Source organism: Tamandua tetradactyla, chromosome 24 (genome assembly GCF_023851605.1).
Source record: "Tamandua tetradactyla isolate mTamTet1 chromosome 24, mTamTet1.pri, whole genome shotgun sequence".
NCBI classification, from domain to species: Eukaryota; Metazoa; Chordata; class Mammalia; order Pilosa; family Myrmecophagidae; genus Tamandua; species Tamandua tetradactyla.
Window position 1 is genome coordinate 29092224 of NC_135350.1, and position 18488 is coordinate 29110711.

At 36.6% G+C, this 18488-nt stretch overlaps 1 long non-coding RNA gene and 1 other non-coding gene across 3 annotated transcripts in view; both read left to right on the plus strand.

Moving 5' to 3' along the window:
• Positions 1-632: 632 nt before the first annotated feature.
• The window catches only part of LOC143668485 (uncharacterized), a 115388-nt gene continuing 97532 nt past the window's right edge, over positions 633-18488 (plus strand). The window contains exons 1-2 of one of the 2 annotated variants that reach the window (XR_013168467.1): positions 633-744; positions 990-1116. This is a non-coding gene — a long non-coding RNA (uncharacterized LOC143668485). The remainder of the gene's footprint in view (positions 745-989; positions 1117-18488) is intronic. The other variant, XR_013168466.1, reaches the window with a different exon arrangement.
• On the plus strand, positions 8017-8123 carry LOC143668649 (U6 spliceosomal RNA). The gene has a single exon (XR_013168514.1). It is a non-coding gene; the product is annotated as a U6 spliceosomal RNA (small nuclear RNA).

Sequence of the window (18488 nt, forward strand, 5' to 3'; positions counted from 1 at the left end):
TCAGTGCTGGAATGCTAAATTATTTTTGTGGAGGGGTCTTCAACACTATTTTGTATGCCAGCTTAGAGCTTATTATAATTATCAGAGTGTTTTGTGTGCTGCCTCTGCATCCATCTTTCTTCGGCTAAGCCATTTATTTGCCTTGATGCTGACCTCCAGCCTTGGTAGGAAGCAGCTTTCTGGCCCTGGGGCCTAAACTCCCCAAAGCACAAACCAGCACCTTTGGGCGCAACCCACACCCCTCACCCACGACCTGCAGCTGGTCCTAAATGAGAAGCTAACATCCCCACTGCCTTACGACCTCCAGTCCTTTTGCCTTTTCCAGCACATTTGCTTGAAACTAACGGATCCTTGACTCCCGTGGGAAATCTGCTAATCTCTCCCCAGGACCACAATACAGGCACAAGGCATGGGATCTTCTCACTCTACTAAGTACTCCCCAAGTACTGGCTGAGCCACCAGAACCAATGTGCTTCACAGTAACCCCTCAAGGCACCCTTCTCTTCCAGGGACCTGTGAGTAAAATCCTGTGTTTTCTCATGAATTATGGCCTCAGTTTCCCATTGTGTCATGGTCCATTGTGACCTCTGCCCAGACCCAAATTTAAAATCCAACTTAAATAATTTGAAATAGAGCTCATGGGAGAAGTGTATCCTGGAGAAATAGATGTGAGAGTCATCACCATGAGGAGTCTAACTGAAGCCGTGAAGGTGGACAATGTTGCTGGGGGAAAATGTAAACGCAGTGAGTTTTGGATTTTTGAACTTGATTGGTCACAGAATTATTTGATAATTTCCCCACATTAATGCATATGAACACATAGTAACTCTTTCATAAAAAAAGAGAGAAGGGAGGAGAAGACACTTCACTTACCAACATGTAAAGGCAGGATGAAGAAGTCTCAGTTCATATTTCTTTGTCTCTGCTTCTTAAGTGATTGCCCTTTTATTTTTTTCCTATCTCAAATGTCCATTTTCTTTACATCTCAGGTTTGTTTTCTTAGGATCTGCTTAATGAAATGTGAGTGGAAATGATGTAAGCCACTCGTGGCCAGGACTCTTAAGAAGTTATATGGTTCCTCCAAGGTCTTATCCTTTCTCCTGGATGAGAGAAAAGGTAACAAGCAATTTGGGGCCACAGGACTACAGAGTGAAAGACTCCTGCTGCTCAGAACCACTGTGTGAAGAGAGATTCCCACTGACCGGAAAGCGCTCACTTGGGACTCTCTCGGGAATTCTACACAAACTTCTGTTGGTCAGGTCACTTATTTTCATTTCTATATTTTTCAAATTTTTAGCCTATACTACCTAATATATTGAGATATTTGTGGGTTTCTTTCAAATTCTTCTTCTCTCTGGTCATACTCTGTTTCTTGCATCTAACCCTTCTCAAGGGAAAGGATCCAATTGACTTTGCAGATTACATCTGATAAGGTATTTCCACTCTGAGGCAGATTTTCCTGCCAATCACCTGGTCTCAGTTATGTTCATCTATGGGTGAGTGCCTTGGGCTAGTCATGGATTCTTGGGATTGATTCTGACTATGATAACAGAGTCAAATGACACTAAACATGAAATGCGTGACCACTTTGCTTGTAAGTAGGATGCCCATTTGCTTGAGTTTTCTGGGGAGAGTCCCAATTTATTCCTGTTATCTCACTGTAATCATTAGGAGTGTCCCTTTTACACTCAAAAGTGTCCCTATGTGGAATATAAATTACACGTATACCCTATTCAAAAGTGGCTTACCATGTCACAGACTTCTCTCCAATGCCAAACAGATTACTGTACGTAAAATCCATTTGTGTGTGCATTACTGTTGTTCAAACACCTTATATTTAAATAAATATAACATTTTATGGACCTGGCATCTTCTTTTATCCATTTTTTTTTCATGCTGCCAAATAGATTCATTCCCTGTCATCTAGCCGATCTTCTTACTTTCTTTCATGGGCATTGGATGTTTGCTTATCCATTATCTATGCTCCCTTTTTCTAGCAACGGTACCCCACTTTCTTTGGGCCACTACTTGTCAGGGTGTATGGTGAGATGGGTGCTGTCTCTACCCTCAGCTTCAGAATTGAGCATGTGGTCCAGGCAATACTAGTCAGGTCTCATATTTCTATATCCAATCAGAACAGTAAGGGCCAGGTGCTGGCCTAAGCAGCATCAATCTTAGGTAGCCCTAAGACTTGTGCTAATAACCAAGAAGAGCATCATTCCCTAGTCTAGAGAAAAAAAGCAAGAATCCTGACAGTAATGTCTAAAAATGCATCAAGCTGATTCTGAGTCCAGACTCAATATAGAGCTTTAAAACATTGAGCTAATAGATTCTATCACTTGCAACTTAAAAGGATCATAATACATATCTGTAACTTGCCCCTTTTTGTCTCTGCTCATACCATTTCCTCAAACTGCAATATTTTGCTTCACTCTTTCATGTATCCTGCTTTGTTACTTTGAAATTAGGCAAAAACAAAAACTCCCAAACCAAAACCTTATTTAATCCTTTCGTGACAAACCTCATCCCATTGTGATCAAATTTCAACACTGAAAATATTGGTTTTTACATACAGGTTCAAGTTGTAAAGCAGCAAATGCTTTTTGTTACAGTAACCAGTTCCACAGCTCTGAGGTGGAGGGTGCTAGCACTCCCTTATGCACAACAGCCTTTCTAATCAATTCCAACAGCTGAACTAATCCGTATACCACCATATGTATCAGAATTCTTTCCTTTGGACATGACAGAACTCAACTTGCACACAGTAAATTAAAGAATACATTGATTGGGGTAACTGGGAAATGCTGGCAGAAATTTCAGTGAGGGCTAGAGTCAGGGGTTCAAACCAGAGTTTATTCTTTTCTTTCTTTTCCCGTCTCTCAGTTCTTCTTCCCTCTGTGCATTCCTTAATTCTGCAAAAAAAAAAAGACTCTGTCTATATAATGAAGAGTATGGCTGTGACCATTCCTTCAGTTTAGCAATTTTAGCTATTAAATTCAGCATTTTCAGCTAACTGTCATATAAAAGTCCAAGAGGGGGAATCTGATTGACCACCTTTCACCCTGGGTCCATCCATGAAATGATCACCGAGGCAAGGGATATAGAGCTCTCTCATTGGCAGGGCCTCTGCTAGCACATATGGCTTCAAAACCTTTGTGAAAATGAGCAAATTATTTCCTCACTAGGTAGAGGCAGCCCTGCAGGTGAACAGCTTGGAAAGCAGATGGAGTCTTTATGAGAAGTAGAAGAAGGTGACCTTTCTCGGGGCACATACACCCCATGCCAAGTACACAGCTTGGGGAGAGAAGCATGGCTAGATTTCAGGCTCCACTCATCCATCTCCTTAGCCAGACACCATTGTACACAACACATTGTATAAGGTGGTCCCGCTCATTGGCAGTTGTGGATCACATGGTCACCCTTGTTTGGGTCAGATAATGGAGGTGGAAGTGTGGTAAAGGCAGTGCAAGTCACCATTATCACAGCTCAGCCCATACACATAGATACGGATGGGTTGGTTCTTCAAAGGCCGCATACCAGGAGACAAACAGCATATGTTCCGTTCAACATACCACTAAGGTATACTTTGCCCTAGCATATAAAAAAATTTAAAGTTCGTCCTAGAAATTAGAACATTGGTCTATCTTATAGTCAAATAAAAAAGAAAACTGTAATTGAGAAGGATTAATAAATTATAGAATATGCTGATAGCTCTTTCTATAAGTTTAGCTTAAGCAAAATCAACCAGCTTAATTTACAAATAAAACAATCTCTATTCATCTCTTTTCAGTTACAGAATGAGAAACTAAATGCAAAGCACCCTAACAGCCCACTTCCGCTGCCTGCTTTAATTTTTGCTTTGAAATAGTTTCTGTGTAAAAGCCACTGTTTGCTAAATCACTTAAAGAAAGGATATGTTCCTAATGCTTACTTATTCAAGAAGTTCTCAGTCTCTACCCTTAGTTTATCAGTGTTGAAAATCTGGCCCTTTCAAAATGTCCCTTATCGTGACAGCTGTTATCTTCTATATCAAAATTGCAAATTATGAAAAAAATACTTAAATTATGGATGTCCCCCATCCTCAAATCTGTCACTCGCATATGTGGAGCAGAATATTAATTGAATAGTCAAGTTTACCTCAACCAGAGCCTCTTATTTCCTCCTTTTGTTCCACTAGCTACTTTGTTTTGTTTGCCTTCTTTTCTAATGGATTTGTACATTAGCCCTTTCTTCTTTCTCATCTTTTACTCTGGCAGGAAAGGCCTTTTTCAAAGGGCTGCAGATTTTTTATTGTTATATTTTACACTTTTCTGGATTAAAAAATTAACAGAACACAATGGAACAGCAACATTTTAAAACACTGTACATTGGTTTCCTCAGAACACAGGCATTTTACACATTTTTTCCAAGTGGAAAAATATCAGATTTCTACCATATTTTCATTGTTTTCAGTATATGTGTTTTTATAACATCTTTAGATTGTTCCTATTATTTCTCCTATGACTACACAACCTCTGGAATGAGGAGAGATATACAACATAAACTCTAGAAATACAATCCTTTAAATTAATGTCCTCTCAAAGATTCATTGTATTGCCACAAAAACTATGTGAATTTTCTCTGTTGAAAGCAATAGGTCCTAGGGATCCATCTTTCATTCCACTGTTTAGGAAATATCAATAAAATGGCGAAAAAATGGAAGTAAAACATTTGGTCAAAGGAAAAACTTTTATTTCATAGCATATTGCCTATGAAAGAAGGCACTTTAGATTGGATGCCTAGAAATATAATATGCCTGATTCATATTTGATCATCTTCATGATATATTAACTATTGTTAACAATGTAGGGAAGAGGTATTAGGTTAAGGTTAGGTTTGGTATGAAACTAACAGGTTAAGTTTGTGGCACAAGAAAACAGGACAGCAAAAGAGCACCGGGAAGGTACTGGAGGGATGTTAATAAAACGAGGGACTTTGTTCTGAGAAGTGTAAAAGGTAGAAGACCAAAGCATGTGGTCTAAAATATTTCTCAGGGCCAAGACCTGATACGATGCTCAAATGAAGATTAAATAGATAATTGTATCTTTCCAATTATCTACCTGCCATTGTGAGAAGTGAGATTTGGGGACAAAATAAGGAGCATTAAACAATGTCATTGCTCAATGTGCACAGATGCAGAGTTTATCATTCCTACCTTAATTCTTTATGAATTAAAAAAAAAAGAAACATTTTACTAAGAGTATTTTATAATCTGTTTAAGATTACTTATAACTTTTATTCTTGGTTATTTTCTTCTTATTTTACTTCCACTCAGTTGTGCCCTAATTGCAATGTGGTTTTATAAAGTCTTTTCCTGTGGGTGGCATATATGTGGGTGAGCGTGCTCAAGTATAACAATATCTGTCATTTTTTCTCTTCTCTTTTGTCAAATTAGGACTAATTTTTTATTTGATCTATTTTAAACCCATCAGCTTCCCCATCTTATGGCATTTTGTAAAAGCCTCTGATAGTAAATTGCACAATTAATATTGTGTTTGTTGGAGACACTATTAAAATAATCAATTGCATTTTAATCTGTAAACTTTCTATTGATTGCAAGGTAAGGAAACCCTAACTTCAATTAGAATAGACAGAAAATGAAGGAATTATTGAACAACCTTAGTGTGGGAAGGTCCGGAATGGCATCTGGACCCACAGAAATCATTGAAATAGAGTTTCACATGCCTCCATAACTGTTCAATTTTCTCTAAAGATATGGAAACATGATCAGTTACAGCCTCCAAAATTTAGGTGGTTTTTGTTTCACTGATTTTTCTTAGATTCAATATGACTGGTCAATGGACCATTCTGATTAGCTTGTCTTGGTTCAAATACTCATCGTGACTAAAGTCACTAAATAACAGAGACATGTAAGGTTGTACTTGACACTAGGAAAGGTGTAGTTCTCAGAAGAATGGGACTGCTGATCCTTGAAGAAGTAAAGCATTAGAAAAAGAAACTATGATAGTAATAATAGTGAAACATTGTGATGTTAACATACTTCAAGTTATGTCTGTAAAGCACTAAAATACGAACAAATTTAGAGTTTATTTTAAAAAATTCTAGAGTGATATATCACAATTATTAAACAGGAAGCTAAATTTAAAGTTTCACCTGAGGCACTGAATTGGGTGAAGTTTCCATACCAAGTGACTTGCAGAGATAGTGAATTGTAAGATAGATTAAAATGCATTTGTGAAAAGAAATGGCCAAGAACAAAATTCCTATCTTCACCTCTTAGGGATATGGCCAGGATTAAGAGGGGAACTGTCAATGAGAATTTAAAAAGAATCCTAGAATTCCTACTCAAACACAGGGGGAAAGGGCAGATGGAATAACCAGATAAAATACAGGTGTCCAGTATTTTTAGTTGCTTAATCTGGAGAGCCTAAGCCTAAAGGGACACTTTTCTATTAATTTCCAGCCTAGTGAGAGGTGTCCCAATGGGACCACCCAGAGAGTTTGCTCTGTTGGGGACTCAGAAGATGAGATGAAACATGACTGAGGAAACCAAAGTGACCTTAGCAGAATAGTGGAATGTCTCTTTTCAGAAGAAAAAAATTTAAGGGTTTCTCTTGTGAAAAAAAATGTGGGACATGCAGAAGGGGTTGTCAGAATGGAGCCCACTGGACTCTTCCTGAAGATTAGACTATATCAGAAAGAACCACAGGAAAGTCAGACACTGGGTGAAATAGGACAGATATAGGGACACAGTAGATTGTCAACATCACCGGCCCAGCAAAGAGTCTCTGAGGGTTCCACAAAAGCACTACAAGACCAAGATTTAATTTTAGAATTATCCAAAGCCCAATGAGTATATCTTAAAAAAAACTCCATTTTTGTTTATATTTCTTAAGCCATGCTTGCTCAACCCACCAGCTAGTTGTGTGTGTCTGTGTGTTTGTGTGTGTACATGTTTGTGCACACGTGTGGGTGTGAATTGACTTACTATTTTTCTTAGGGTTCAAATATAAAAGGCTATGAAGGAATGAAGCCTTGAAATAGCACAAACATTTGATGTTTTTCGCCACTCACTACATCAAAATAATTTCATATAAGGAAATGATTTTTTTTCTTTTTATACAAAATTTAATTTGTATCGTTTTTAGCATGGGTGAGTTTTAATAAAGAATAATAACAAATGCTGTTCTGTTGAGTAAACAACTATAGAATTTTTTCTTCCCTTCAGAAGTCTAGAAATACATTTCAATTATACTAGTAACTGATAACACCATAATTGAAAGAGCACTATGTACCAAATAAATTGCGCTATTCAACCAACAGTTCTGAAACTGTTGCCTAGGGAATAAGTTTTCCAATGTCAGATTCTCTTTGGAAGGCACTTTTCTTGGACTGTAAACGACATATACTAAAATTCTGAGCTCAAATGTCTTTATTTGCCACTTCTCTCCTGTTCTTCTCAGTGTTTTTATATAGTCAATTTCAATAGTCAGCTTATCTCAGGCTTGATATATAGTACAAAAATACTCTGTTAAGCAGAATTGGTTGTTTTAGTGCTACAGAAGAAGTTATTCATTACATGGAAGTCTTTTAAAAGTTTAGTGAAAAATGCAGCCTCAAAAAGTACAAATTCAATGGAATTTGAATGCATCATGTGGTTTCACATCATTTTAGTTTCTGTAAGTGGGCAATTTTGCAAACAGGTAGGGCATCTAAATGCGAAAACATTTGTTTAACATAAAAGGCAACATAAAACATGTATTCCTGGAGGTAATGTATATTTTATACTGAAAATATTTTAGATTATTATTTCATTGTGTGATAGGGTGGTAGGACTTTTAAGATTATTAAATTTTGAACTCAGTTATACATATTTATTTTCAACATAGTAATAGCAGTTCGAGAAAATATTTTTAGGTGGTAGAGCACATGGAATCTTCTTGTAAATCTATTAAAATTCTGAGTTCAAAGGTCCAAATTAACCATCTTTAAAACGTGCATAAAAACGTGGATCTTATGCTCGCTTTGGCAGCACATATACTAAAATTGGAACGATACAGAGAAGATTAACATGGCCCCTGCGCAAGGATGACACGCAAATTCATGAAGTGTTCCATGTTTGAAACAAACAAACAAAGAAACACATGAATCTGGAACACTTAACGACTCTTTCAGTCCTCTGTTCTCATTCCTGGATGAAAATGAATTGGAGTCACTATTAATCGTACATGAAATAGGAACGTTTTAGATTGGACTTTTAATGGGGAACACTGACCTCTTAGCTTTTCACAGGGGAAACCGCTGCCGTACATCTTGTAATGCCATCCAATGTGCTACTTCAGAGATGATGTCAAACACATGTAGCCCCTAAAGTCACGGTGCTCACACTCCCCCCTCCCCCTCTCTTTCCAAATCAGGCGTTGTAAGATCTTATTTTAATGTAAGTCTTTTCAGGCAATAGCCTTTTCAATTCTGAGACTAAGAATTGCAGAAACATGGGTAAGCAGATAACTCATCAGCACCCTGTGTGGTTGTCTTCTCTGGGATACAGTCTAAGTCTGAATTACATGTTATTACATATTGTATAGCTAAACTTACATATTTTACATAACCATAACATACAGAAGTAAGTTAAACTTGAAAAAGTCATTTATATAAAAATAGAAATATAGCTTTCTCATTTAAAGGAAAGCTGTGAGTGATTTTTTAGTATTGTTAAGTATTCACAAATTTTGATCTAAAATTATGGTATGTATGTTCCAAGAATATTTTCTAAATTTAAGGAGAGGAGACTTTAATGCCTTCATTAAAAAGACCAACATGATAACAAGCTGTGGTACAGTTTCTCCATTTCTCCTCTTCAAGGAATAATAGTTAGTCCTTGAGATCCAAGAAAGAGGACACAATTCTGTACCTGCCTCTTCTGCAGAGGGACATCCAAAATGCTTGTCTGATGGTAAAGTTGCAAAGTACATCTGGGAGGGACTTCTTGTGGTTTACAATGCGTTACGTAGTGTGTATATTTGAAGGTAAAGATGATGGTTAGCCTCAAAAATGCAAAGTGATAGACTCATAATTTCCCATTTTCCAGCTCTGATACATAGTATTCGTGTTCAAGGCACAAAGGATTGATAAAATCATCAAGTGTTAAAGTTTATAGCAATGACTTTACCTTCATCTCAGAGAAGTGAGTCAGTAGCTCTACTTAACTGAGTTGGTATTTCATAATACTGATAAAAAATTTCGAATCTCAAGTCTACCATCAAATTAAAATTATGGCCTTATTGATTTAGGATGTGTTTACCTTTTACAATCATAAGATGACAACATGGCCAAATTGGTAAATATTTACTAGTCTAAGCAGTTTCTTTTCCTTTCCCTTCTAATGATGAGAAATAACATTGTCTTTTGCTTTATAGCTGGTGAACATTGAATTCTCAAATATAGAATTGTGCTTTATCATGGAATGAAAGTGATTGTCTCCATAGCAGAAAGTGAACGTTGCCTCAGGATCCTGTCATCCATTAAACCATGTAGTGATCTTTCAGTTTCTTTAGAATTTCCATATGACTAGGCCAGGAAATGCACACTTTGGTATCATTCAATAAAAGGATGCCAGAAATAAGCATACTTAAATGTGTGTGTGTGTGTGTGTGTGTGTGTGTGTGTGTGTACACACACATATGGAGTTCATGTATATGTCTGCATATATATATGTTCATATATTATGTTCCATAGATATGTACCTTTTCTGAAATTTAAAATATATTTAAATTTTCCCAAATGTGAATCAGGCCATACTCTTCATGGCTAACTCTGCTTCTTCCTGATGCTGTTTACTTCCCAAGGTGAAGAGGGTGAAAAAGAAAGTTTTGATTTTCTTTTTTGTACAAGTACTATAAAGACCTGATGGATAATATTTAAAATAGAAGAATCATTTTAGGATGAAAATGAGCCTTGAGCTCTGCAATGACCGTACATTCATCCATTCATCAGGAAATATTGTTAGAAGTCCAGGCCTAGTTCTCAAACCTTGACTTCTTCCCTTTGATCTCCTTTCTTAAGGCAGGCACTTATTTATTATCAGAAACTTTTAAGTGGTGTCTTTCTATGAATTCCCTATCAAGTCTGGCTATAGCTTGGGACCTACTAGTATCTACATCAGTCCTTTTGCTTCTCCTAAAATGCATGTACAACCATCATTCTCCCTTGTCTGCCTCCAAAGCCAGGGAAAAGTTTTTTGTTGGTTTTTTTTTTTTTTTTCACTTTTTGAGCATTTAATTTATATCACTAACAGACACAGAGATAAGACATTAAATTGATACAATGACTTGGACTAGGTTTACTCACTACAAATGGAGAGAAAGAAACAAATTAAAAGAGTGGCCTCAGCATGAGCTAACTTTACGCTAAGACTTTTGCAAAAATGTTTTTTTTCAATCCTCACAAAACCCCTAGTGCTGTCAGATTTACCCATGCTTCTGTCCTCGTTAACTTGCTCTCAACTCAAACTTTGCTAAATTATCACTCCCACAATGTGGTGGTGTGAAACTGTATGCACCCCAGAAAATCGTGTTCTTAATCCATTCATGTGAGTGTAAGCTATTGTAAGTAGCTTTCCATGAGGTTACTTCTGTTAAGGTGTGACTCAGGGTAGATGTCAATCCTCTTACTGGAATCCTTTATAAAGGTGGTGATTACAGAGAGAGTCATGATGGCAAGGAGATGAAAGCAATAAAACCCAGAAAAGAAGAAAGCAGCAGCAGCTGCCACATGTCTTGCCACGTAACAGAGGAGACTAGGATTGACAGCCGCCAGTCTTTGGGAAGAAAGCATCATCTTGATGATGCCTTGATTTGGACATTTTCGTGGTCTCAAAACTGTAAGGTTATACACTAATATATTCCTATTGTTGAAAGCCAATTAATTTCATGCTATATTGTTTTCAGAAGCTTAGCAAACTAAAACACCCAGCCACATATCTCTTGATTATCCTGATTTATATTTTCCATGGCACTTATCACTATCTAAATATACTTTGTCTATTTATTTGTTTATTTGCTCATTTTCTCCTTTTTTTGCTGAGTTACCAGATTAAGACACTTTGACTGAAGGCTTTTTATGTCATGTAGTAACTGTATAAATTTAGGAAGTTATTTAGTTTGTGCCTCAATTTGAACATCTCTAAAATTGGAATAATAGCTTATTCTAGCAATTTTTATAAAGATTACAAATATGTATGTTCAAGAAAGTAAAAAGACAAACTAAAGAATGAGAGGAAATAGTTCAGGCTAAATATCCTATAAAGACTCAATATCCAGAATATACAAATAACTTTTATAATACAACAACAAAAAAGATGAAAAACCCAATTAAAAAATGGACCAAGGACTTGACTAGACATTCTTCAAAAGAGGTTATAGTAAATAGCCAACAAGCACATGAAAAGTTATACATTATCATTAGCCATTAGGGAAATGCAAATTAAAACCACAATGAGGTGCTACTTCATACCTACTATTATTTTAAAATGGTATTTTAAATATCATTTTAAAATCATTTAAAATTATTTAGAAAATGAAAAACAGCAAGTGTTGGCAAAAATGCAGAGAAAATGGAACTTTCAAACATTGTTGGTGCGGAGGTAAAACAATGCAACCACTGAGGAAATCAGTATAGTACTTCCTCAAGCAGCTTAATAGAGAATTACTGTATGACCTGGCAGTTCAAATTCCTAGGTGTAAACTTAAAGAAATCAAAAAGAACTCACTCAGATATCTGCATGTCAATCTTCATGTAGCATTACTCAGAATAGTCAAAAAGTTGAAAAATCTCAAGTGTCCATCACCAGATAAATAGATAAAACAAAATGTGGTACATACCTGGAATGAAATATTGCTACTACAACACAAATGAACCTTGAAAGCATGCTGAGTGAAATGAGTAAGGCACATAAGGACAAATATATGTCACTTATATGAAATGCCTTGACATAGAAAATTTGTAAAGACAAAAAGATTTATTAGCAGTTACTAGGGGATGAAGGGAAGGGAGAAAGGGAAGATTTTTCTTGGTGAATATAGAATGTTTGTAAATTAAACTTTAAATTTAAAAAATGCCAGTGATGAGTCCCTCCCCCATATCAATTGACAATAATAATAATAGTAATGAAGTATGGAAAGCTATGGACACTGGTCAACATATATTGAGGACTGTTTCTTACTTCTATTTTCAGTACAGTTCAATCTATGACACCATAATCTCTATTCTTTATCTATGAAATAGCCTACTGTCACTTTTCTCTGCTTCCAATTTTTCCCCTTTCTCATTTCAATAGCAAACCATGCTCCTTAACAGAAATCAAATCACCTCAAGCCCTGACTTAAAACACTGGATTCCCATTTACAATGAAATACAAACTTCTTAAAATGGTCTATATGGCTTTGCATGACCTCGCTGCTACTCACCTCTCGGATCTCACTTTATACCATTTGTTTCCTTCCTCACTGGCCTCTCCTCTGCTCAGTAAACACAATAAACTCTTTCCTCATATTTTCACATGGTTTTCTGTTGCTTACCATATAATGAACTATGGAAGTAAAACAGACAGATATATAAAAAAATCAAGCAGATATTCTGAACATGAAACGCATTTCTAGAAATAGACACTTAAGAATGGTTGAATTAAACAATAGATGCCAAGAGAAGGAGACACTGCATTGGAAGAAATACTTGTGAAATGCTTCACAGAAATGAAGGGTGATGGGAAATATGAAAGAACCATTGAAGCCCCAAATAGTTCCCATAGAACATTTGAGAAACAATATGGAAAATGGAGGTATGTCAATATTTCCAGGGCAATGAAGGGGCTTTTCCAGATTAAGGGAATACACAAAGCCTTGAGTAGAATAAATAAAAGCAACTTTGCTTTTATATATGTTATGATGGAGCTACAGAACCTCAAAGACAAAATAAGTGTTCACCCCATCAGATAAAATAGATTACTTTCAAGAATCAACAATTAAGTATATAATTTCCAATAGTCGATGTCAGATGACAGTGGAGATCATATCTTCAAGGTTCTTTAAGGAAATAAAATTTATCTACCTAAGAGATTATTCACAAATTATGGCACAGTAAAAGCCCTGTAATATAAAGACAAATTTTTATTGAAAGAACTACTTAAAAATATATTTCTGCTAAAGAAAAAAGTCAACACCAAAGGAAGGAATATATTTCAGACAATGTGTAGAAAAGCAATTGATGATAAGTATGCTGGTAATTATTAATGAGCAGTGATACTGAAAGCAAATAAAGACTGACAGGAGTTAAAAAACAAATCATAAATAGACGAATGGGCAGGCCATGGTGGCTCAGTAGGCAGAGCTCTCCTCTACCATGCCAGAGACCCAGGTTCGATTCCCGGTGGCTGCTCATGCAAAATAAATAAATAAAAGAATGCAAAGGAAAACTATAGGGACACAGCACTTTAACCTGTCAGGTTAGGTAAAATGATCAGAATCTGACAATACAGAGACTTGGTCAGCATCCTTGGGAAAATTCACTCTCATATGGAACTGGTGGAATATGAATTGCAACAGTTTTTGCATTTTACAAGGGATTATTGTTCAAGATTTATATTGTACATATTGTCACTTTATATCTTCCTACCCTGCTTTTATTCTTCATATAGCACTTATCACTATCTGATATCATGCTCTCTTTTCTATTTGTATATCTGTACATTGCCTAATCTGCCCCCACTAAATCCTAAATTCCATGGTGCAGAGATTTTTACCTATTTTTTGTTATCTGGTATTTGCAGAAATTTAGAGCAGTGTCTGATAAATTATTACAGCATATAGAATATTGGTGGTAGAATTGTATAACTCAGCCCTCAGTCTAATATCATCCCACTGAAGCTTTATTTGTCTGTATAATATCCCTCCCTTAAGACATTCCCCACTTTTGTCAACATTATTATATTACTTTGTTTCATTTGATTTATAGTATTTCCCTAATCAAGTCTCTTAACACGTATTTGTTTATTTGTCTGTTGTTTGTCTATTCCTATTAGAAAGAAGTTTGGTGAAAGCAGGGACCTAGACGACTTTGATCACTGCTCTAATGCCAGTGCCTAGAATGGATAGTAGATGCTCCAATGCAATATTCTGAATGAATAAATGAAAGGACTAAGAAAAATCTATTGTTTCTCTAAATAGAAATAATGAAAGAATAGAAGTCAAAAACTTGCAACAGTCTAAGAGTACTATTCCTATCTTCCTCATGGTAGATTGAATAATGTATTCTAATATAGACATATTCTTAATCCATATTTCTGTGGGTGTGAACCCATTGTAAATAGAGTCTTTTAGAGACATTATTTTCATTAAGATGTAGCCCAAATGAATGAGATTGGATCTTAATCCAGATTACTGGACTCCTTTATAAGAAGAAGAAATTCAGACCCAGCTAGAGAAATTCAGTGTGGGTAGCTGGAAGCTGGAAGGCACTGCAGCTTGGAAAAGAAAGGGGAGGATATTGCCAAGTGATACAAGGCAGTGCTATGAATCGAAGGATACCAGTGATCATCTGCAGTCAGCAACAGAATGTGACAGGCTTTGGGGAGAAAGCATTGCCTTACGGATGCCTCAGTTTTGAATTTCTCCTAGCCTCAAGTTAGTGAGCCAACAAATTTTCCTTCTGTAAACCAACCATGTGATATTTGATAGCAGCTATGCTGGTTTGAAAGGATGTTTGTCCCCTAGAAAAGCCATGTTTTAATCAAAATCCCATTTCATAAAAGTAGAATAATCTCTATTCAAAACTGTATGTTTGAAACTGTAATCAGATCATCTCCCTGGAGATGTGATTTAATCAAGAGTGGTTGTTAAACTGGATTAGGTGATGACATGTCTCGACCCATTTGGGTGGGTCTTGATAAATTTCTGGAGTCCTATAAAAGAGGAAACATTTTGGAGAATGAGGGAGATTTGGAGAGAACAGAGAATGCTGCAGCACCACGAGCAGAGTCCATCAGCCAGCGCTTTAGAGATGAAAAAGGAAAACGCCTCCCACAGAGCTTCATGAAACAGGAAGCCAGGAGAGAAAGCTAGCAGTTGACGCTGAGTTCGCTATATGCTCTTCCAGCTGAGAGAGAAGCCCTGACTATGTTCACCATGTGCCTTCTCACTTGAGAGAGAAACCCTGAACTTCATCTGCCTTCTTGAACCAAGGTATCTTTCCTTGGATGGATGCCTTTGATTGGACATTCTATAGACTTGTTTTAATTGGGAAGTTTTCTCAGCCTTAGAACTGTAAACTAGCGACTCATTTTAAATGCCATTCCATTCCTGGTATATTGCATTCCAGCAGCTAGCAAACTAGAACAGCAGCTAAGGCAGAACTAAGACATCCCTTCTGAGATAGTAAATGGCATTTATCACTTTGCAGTTATTTCAGAAAAGGGGTTGACACAACTCTTTTCTCCTTTGGCCCCAGCCCCGTAAAGAACAAACACATTACTTCTTCCCAGCATGAAAATGCAACAAGGCAGAGAATAAAAATGTCCCCTAGCTTCTCTTGAGGACAATTTGAATTTCTGAAAATTTTCCACAGAGATCATTTGAGTTAAGTTCATCACAAAAGATATGGATTTCTTTTCTATTGAGAATTTAAATATTTTATCTTCTAGTCATTCTATTTTAATATTACTCTCAATAGTTAAGATATAACACATTTTCATAGTGTTTAGGGATTGTGGCATATAAGTATAAATCTTTTGGAAGACTTCATATCATTCATAGACTTATCATTGTCTTTACTTCTTCTCTGCTCCATGGTTCCTGTTCCCTTAAGTTTCTGAGTTGAAATAACATAGAGTTGTATTTTTTGGTAGAGTGTGCATATGGATAATAAGGTATATAGAATAAATATGTTCTTCCATTTATGTTTGAAAATTTTATTTACTATAATATAAAGCAAATGTTATTTGCTATGGGTCATATTTGGATGTTACAAATTATTCTATTGAGTGAAAATGTCTTTATTCTATTGGAGAGAAATTTATATATACCAAAACACCTGTGGATAATTGCATCTGGTGTCCATTTAAACCATTACATAAATTAAATGAGAGTATTCGCTGCTTCCATAAATCATGAAATTTTAAGTTCACACTGTGTGTGTATGAAGAAGACTTTATCACTTTTTAATCGAATGGAGGCTCTATGTTCTTAAAACAAATGAGATGATCCTATTAAACCTTATTTATCAGATCACTTAGGAAATCGATTGCAGCATCTTTTTCTCCATGGGCAATCAGAAAAAAAATGTGTTTTGTGCATTTGCTTGTTTTACCTCTTTAATTCCAGTTATATTCTGCTCTTGCAGAATCACTGATGAACCTCAATAGTATTTTATTATTGATCCAGAACATTTTCAATACCAGCAAGATTTCAGTGACAAGCCCTATAGAGACTGAAGTGCCTCAGCAGAAGGCGGCAGTCAGCACATTTTCTTTTTTATAATGGGTAACATTAAACAGTGGCAGGGGATGTAGAGGACTTCAGCAAGTTTTCCTTGCTGTAAAAATACTTTGACCTTAACCCATGCCAATCTCAGCAGTATGCAACAATAAGAATTTAAAGGAACAAAAACCATTTTACTAAATCACAGTGCCCCTTGTAATTTAGAATATTCTTCAGCTCTTTATATCCTGTCAAAATATTTTCATACTGATGTAGGAAAGTGGCTTATGAATATGATTTATTACCTATTGATAAGTCATGGGAAACATGTACCCATGTTCAATTTGTTTTTATCTAACGATGTGCAAAATTATTATTTATGAAACATTTTTAACATGTAGTTATAGAAAAGAGACTCATTTTAGGGAGTGGTAGGTACTGAACACTGTGTCTATCTCCATAGTTAGATTAAGTGTTCATCTTTCTCTGGTTGATTTGGGCTAAAAAATAATATAACTTCAAGTACTTCATAAACTAAAAACTGCTATTGATTTTTACTTATTTTTTTTTTTTTTAGAGAGAGGGAGGAAGGGAAGGAAAGACAGAGAAGGAAGGAAGGATGGAAGGAAGAAAGGGAAACATCTTTAAACATTTTCTTGTTTTATTATATTTTGTTTGTTTGTTTGTTTTTTACATGGGCTGGGGCCGGGAATCGAACCGAGGTCCTCCGGCACGGCAGGCAAGCACTCTTGCCCGCTGAGCCACCGCGGCCCGCCCTGCTATTGATTTTTAAAGAAACCTAGGTATAACCTGATAACTGGTATGGGCTCAGTACTTTGAACGTGACAGCTGCTAGGGTGAGAAGATACCGAATGCAGCAGGCAGAAAAATCTGCCTTCAGGAAGTTTACAATCAGGAAAGAACATTTGAAGTGACTAGATTGAAAAAGGCAGTAAACAATGACTTGCTAAATTACTGAGCCCATTGACACCTTCCAGCAGTGCAGAGCACAGTTTACTGTGTAAGGACTAGAACAGTGATGGGGAGTTTCATAGAAGAGGTTACAGAGGTGGGTTAGTGATCCCCACCATCACTACCTCCAATGCCAACAATGAAGATACCCTGTTCTAACTGCTGAATCTATGAACATGTTACTTTATGTGGCAAAAGAGGCTTCCAAGATGTGATAAGGGTATCGACTTTGAGATGGAGAGATTATTCTGAATTATCTGGAGGGCTCAATGTAATCACATAAACCCTTTTAAAGTTGGAGAATGTTTTTTGGCTGTAGTCTGAGAGAGTAAAGAGAGGGATGTGACAGTGCGGGTTTTGAAGCTGGAGGAAAGACCAAGGGACCTGGGTGGTCTCTAGGCAAGGAAACAGTTTCTTTCCAAGAGGAACACAGCTTTGCTAACACCTTGGTTACCACCAGGGAGGCCTGCAACAGGCTTCTGAATTGCAAGATAATAAATGAACATTTTTAGGGACTAAATTTGCGTCAGAAATTTAAAACTGAGAAGGTGAGTTTTAAAGACAGGATTGAATTTAAGTAAGTGTTGTGAAAATAGAATTGAAGTGTGGACGTGCCTGTGGACTGCTCCTGGCACTGAAAGGAACTGGCCTGTGTGCAGTGGAGGATCACACTGAAACTAAGCATAATCCTTCATGTTCGTGTTGCAGACCTTGCTGCATCTGACACTCTGAGTCAGAGGGACCACTGCAGCTGCAGTGGTGTACAGGCCAGCATGCATAATAACAGGAATTTTGCCACTTAACTACCTTGGACGCCAGTTGTTTGAAATTGTAACTTTTTACCTGTAATCATAGATCACGATATCTAAAGCAACAGAGGTTGTGAAGCTGCCACTTGACTCAGGAGTCTGTCTTCCTATGGCCACCTGCTATCATTCCTATGGGCAAAATAGGGCAACTATGAAGAGAGCCATCATATGCCTGAGCTCATCCAGCTCGCCTTCAATAGATGCTGACTCCAAAATCTAGGTCCAATGGCACATTTAT